The sequence below is a fragment of the Anopheles aquasalis genome, chromosome 3 (assembly GCF_943734665.1).
Source record: "Anopheles aquasalis chromosome 3, idAnoAquaMG_Q_19, whole genome shotgun sequence".
Classification (NCBI taxonomy): domain Eukaryota; kingdom Metazoa; phylum Arthropoda; class Insecta; order Diptera; family Culicidae; genus Anopheles; species Anopheles aquasalis.
Genome location: NC_064878.1, coordinates 37,711,564 through 37,717,355, shown reverse-complemented (window position 1 = coordinate 37,717,355; position 5,792 = coordinate 37,711,564).

The following is a 5,792-nucleotide window of genomic DNA, read 5'->3' as shown; positions in this document are numbered from 1 at the left end:
GTAAACCTGGCAGTCGGACCACTCTCTGTCATGCAAGCTCGGATAATTTCGGTCGAGCTCAATTTTCTCGGTTTTCTGGTTACTTACTGGATTAAAAAAATCATGGATTGCAGTAACGTCAATCGCAGCCATTGCATGTTGTGTGATGGTCCGATCGGAAGAGACTGGAAGCAGCTTGCCGCGAATGATGGGAGTTTGACAATCGAACACCATCGGCCACCATTTTGTAGTCCGAGATTTTTGTCAGAGACAAATGAGCTTCTGTAAACACGGCATGCCCATGTTCCAGAAGGAGGCATCTTGGAAATGAACGCTCTAGACGCTGTCTTAACCGTTTGGGACCGATTGGGACAGATTGGGAAGACAAAGTGCTAGCACGGTTCCAGACAGCGACACCTCTCGTTCGTTTACTGCAACAGCTGTGGCCGGCAATGGTATCGCCATAACTCAACCATCAAACCATAGCCAACACCTGCGATGGATTGCCTCCTCATCAATTGGTCGCTTATTAACTGGGATCTTACACCGGCCACGCACCACCGGCACCAGCTGTGCGTTGTAAAGTGTGATCTAATGCCGTCGACTGCTAAAACCGATCGAAGGAATCTTCATCGATAATTGATATTCCCCTTTCACGAGCAGCTGCAGCAGCAGTTCGCTGGTGGAGCACTTGGTTCGCTCTGGAGAGTTTGGTTTAATTGATTTCTCACCCCCCCCGGTGCCACCGAAACCCATTTTCGTCCATTTCCAGAAGGGATGTGCCCTTGACACTTGGTGCTGGTGACGTGGACCCACTCTCATTCGGCGTGTCAGAGACAATCGGGAGCTTCAGGCGTTCAGGCGTCATTTTTCACATGAACGAACGGGTGACTAGTTGGTGCTTTACATGGCATCTGACTTGACTGTCATGGCGGGTGGTGCCGCCGCCGCCGCACGTGGAATGTCGCTCTAGGATTTTTCCTTCGTTCGCTTCGCACGCAGGCTGGTGCTGCGCGCAGTGGGAAGGACGCTTAAGTGGAGCAATAAATTACTTTTATGATTTATGCCACACCCAGGCACACGGGGGGGGGGGGGGGGGGGGGGCGGGGGGAGGGGTACCACGCCACCGGAGGCGTCACTTCGGGCGTCCTGCGGTATGCGGTGGTCACGATGGTTTTTGCTCCGCCTGTCGTACCGTGTGCAGCTGCTAGTAGTAGTAGTAGCGGTAGTAGTAGCAGCATTAATGGGCAGTGAACCGTCAAAGTCAGCGGGTCTAGATGGTGCTTAGATTAATTAATATCCCTGCTTCTATTGCTTCTGTTGATTCGTTTTTTTCCTTCCTTGTTGTTGTTGTTATTGGTGGTTGGTGTGTGCTGTTCCTATTCCGAAGGTCATCGCGTGTAATATTGTCTGTGATGCAGGTCTGTTTTTACACGAGCAAATAATCCGTTTGCAAGAGTAAATATTGGTTATGAGAAGAACAATTGAAATTTATCAATTTTTTTAAATTCAATTGTTACCTGATTGTTTTGATGTTAGGAATTAAAACAATTGATAAGCAGAATAGGTTGCTTTTAGAACTAATTCAAGGAATATTTATTGAATGATTAACAATGTTCGTCGGTTAGCTCTGGAATTTTTTGATCTGTGGTATCAAGCAAATAAAGCATAACCTGTTTATTAATCAATTTCAGCACTATTCAATCCCTTTGTGGCATGGTGTCTACGCGTTATAATTCAATTTGAAGTTTATAATTTTGCGAGCGCGATCCATGCGATTTTATTTTGGTGAAAGGCCACTCTACGTTAAATTGTTCTGAGAATGAAAATGCTGTGACCTATTGTATTTTATTTTGAACCATCTCACCTTACTTGAACTTAAAATCTAGTGACATACAGATTTGACACACAATTTGTCTAAAATGATGTTTAGAAGCTCGCTTTAGTTCGTCAACTTTTTTGGCCTTATTTGCTTGGTCTTTATATGGTTTGTGCAACTTCAATGTTAAAGTGAGCAAACATCAGGCTAGGATGCGTGGCGTGGGTTGTTTAGCTTGCTTCGATAAAATACAACACCTAACTTATTAACCTGAGTTATACAGTAAATGATGGTATTTGTATAAAGAGCAACATTAACCAAATTGTCTGATCACATGTCATGTAAGAAGTTACATTTATGGCTAGAAGGTTAAATTTACCATCTGTAAATCGAAGATGAAGAAGATAATATTTAAACTAAAACAGGGGTAAACAAACAACAAACTTATATTAGCATGCGACCCGCTGAAGAATGTATAAACCAAGACCGCGGACCATTTTACCTCATAATTTGGAGGCAATCCTAAAACTGGTCGCCTTGTCGAGAATACGAAATGATGTAGCTCCAGTGCCGAAACGCGATGATGGAGGCGCCAGGTAACCGGTAAAATTGCATTCTTTCAGAGAATCGTAATAAAAAATAGTTTTTGTAATTATTTTTTAATAATTGTACTTTTGTAATAGAAAATTAAATGGTTAACCTACCTAGAAATAACGATAAAAATAATAATAAAAAGTTTCTTCATGCTATTTCTCGAACATTATTGTCATTTCAGCTACATCACCAATCTTTAATTCCAACAAGCGGCCCACGTGTCACGAGTTTGAGACCCCTGATCTAAAATATAGACGGAATGTTACATGGTTTGCGTTCTGGATCCGTGCTGCATAACACGAGCATTTTATTTTCTAAAAATATATGTTCTTTGGTATAATGCACAATGTACAAAGATGTAAAAAGAGTCTAGTCGCATGACATCCTTTTGCAGATAGATACGCAGGGGATAATTCAGAATAATAGTTGGAACACATCTTCACTTTATATCTCTTTCGTTGCTCACAGTCCTGCTGTTTATGCAGGCAGCCTAGTTACCGTGAAAGTCTTGGTTTAAATATTAAAGCTATAGCAAGACAACTAACAGAGCCTACGAATGAGAACCAAATCAATGGACCACAGGATGTAACGGAAAGTTTAACGACAATTTGAAAACGCAATGACTGGACAAAACCGTGCCGCTATGTTGTTATGTTCGGAACTTCACCGAGCAGGAACCGCTTTACACCATACCGGAGATACTGGCCAACTGCCGGCCGACTGTAATCAATGAGCAACCCGGAAAGGGATGAAAATGACAGTTTGATGGGCAAAAAAGGACTTCACTTCACGGGACTCTCTGGCTCGGGCTCGGAGGATCGCGAAAGGAGAGAAGAAAAAATGAAATTAATAAAATGGTAAATGGTTCCTCTCGTCTTGGTTTGGCTTTCGTTTGGTATGCTCTTCCTTTTCTTCGTTCGTTCATTCGCTATCTCAGACTCTCCGAAGGAACAGGGCCATCGTGGATTGTACGCTCGTAATCGTAAAACTGAATCATCCATCCCCATAACTGGGACCGCGGGGTTCCCCTGGCCGTGCTCGAGTGCAGAGCTCGTCGTCCTCTCGTTGTCCGGCACCCGGTCCAGGACCCGAGCTGGACAGTCAAATGCAATAAAACCTTACCACAACAGGAACTCCCAGGCTCCCCGGAAACCGATTCCATTCCGATGCTTCGAAGCATCTTCCGACAGAAAATTCGATCTGCAGCCCCTTCGAGGACGAAGAAAGGAAGAAAAGAAAGGAGAAATCGTTGACGATGGCACTTTGATTGCTGACTTGGTACGGCACGGTCCCTGGTGGAAAACTGTGAAACCGATAACATCCCAAGCCATTTTGAAACATCGCACCGGACATTCGGTGTGTGCCACTCACCTCACCGCACCATCGCACCGCCGTTGTCCGGTCCGGTGGGACATTCGGAAAGTAAACGGTGGAAAATCGTTTGGCCAGTGCATTAAAACCGCTGTTCTGTGCGGTTTTTCACTGCGACGCTTTTCCGCCACTTCCCCACTCGCTAGGTAGCGCAAACGTGATCGTGATAAACAGCACATCGAACCAACAATTTTTGGGCGACCGGTGGCGGCTGATTTGAATGTCGCCGTTTGCCACCCAATCGGGCGAAAAGCGATCCGGCCAACGGCGCTCGATCGATCGAACGCTCCCGGGGTCCACAGTTTGATGTTCTAATGCCCTGGGCCCGGTCCTGGGATCCTGGTCCAGGGAGCGGCAAATCGGTATTCCGCTTTTGCAATGGAACATAAAAGAAGGAAGAAAACCTATAAAAGTGTGGACGTGGTCAGTGGGCGGCCACCAGTGGACAGGGACCGGGGCATAAAGCGATCCGCCGAGCGACTTCGAACACGCATAAAAATGGATCATAAACCCGTCACCACCCGGTTCCGTTCCCGGAGCCGTTTGCCCAAGTTTTCGTTATCCATCTTTTCAGGCGTTGAACCAACAATCTAGAGGAGATGGAAAAGAGTCCAGCCGGGGGGGGGGGGGGGGGGCAGTTGGATGGCATTTTGTGTTGACTTGGTACAATTTGGGGTTTGGGTGCATGGCGATCCGCTCGGTTAGCCCCGTGGCCCGGTGGTATAATCGAAGTCGTTGATTGAATAGAAATAATAATATTACAAGACGTGCACCGGTCAGCCCCGTGGATAATGGTCGTGGGAGGGTGGGGGGGTGGGTAAAAAAATATAATGAAAGAACGTGTGAGGTGGGCCTCTTCACCAATCAATCGACCGCATCACCATAAAACTGACCGAAGCCCACTCCGGCTGCCAATCATTGTCCCTTTCAGTGAGATACCGCGAAGGAACAATGTTTTTGTTAAGTATCTTTTAGACCAGTGCAAGCGTGAACGAGCATCAAGATGTAGATTATCCGATAAGGAATGCTGCTACAAATTGTTTAAGCTCTTCCCCGTAATGACAAAAAGTAAGAAGTGAAGTCTTGGAGACGTGGCGGAAATGGAGTTGAAAGGACGATAAAATCATCCAATGTTAAAATTGTTGTTGACCAACGGGCCAAAAATCATCGTTTCTCCTTGCAATGATGGTTTCTTTTTTTTTTGGTTGCCTTTCGATTTTCGTATTTGCTTGTTTCCCGTCGCAGCATTTCGCTGGAAAGGAGGTTCCAAAAAGCAATACACAAATGTAAACACATCCACAGCATTCGATGGAAGAAACAATTTTTAATTAGAAACCCAGCATTCCAGCAATCGGTTAAGAATTTTCTATTTGGCGTTGTGAGCTCAGGAACAGGATAGGAAAGGTCAATAAACCAGGCAAGATAACCCAGCAGTAATGAGTTGAAGAGTGAAGAGTGAAAATAGTGCCGAACTGAGCCGAACTGCATGTCCAGATTCTTCGGAATCTTTTACCATTAACTGGACTGGTCCTTGTAAGCACATGCTAGTCATGTGGTTGCATAATGATTAGCGAAGAAAAGGAAGAAAATTTCTCCTTATCAACGATAGAAGCAGAGCGACTGGGGAAAGCATGAGATCAAGCATAAGGCGTGTTTTCCCTCCGTTCCTTTTCTTGCACTGTACACCAACAAACAAATTTCGAAAAAATCGGTTTGACCCATAGCATCGAATTTTCGGTTTTAATTTAAATGGTTTGGCTCATTTCCGGATAATCCGGATCCGGCTACAATGTTGTCCTTCATCCATGGCCAAAGAGAGTGAAACAACAAAAATCAAAATTCATCTCGGAAAGCAAGCACGATTGCCCGCATGCCCGGTGTGTGCTTGCTTCCGTGTTTTCCATTACGCTGTGATGCAGCCCAGGGAAAATTCATCCTCTGGGAGAGGTAGAGCAGCAGCAGCGGTAGAGAATTACAACAAAACAACGCCAAACAGCGGCAGGAGAAAGCGATTAAACCAGGAAGCGAG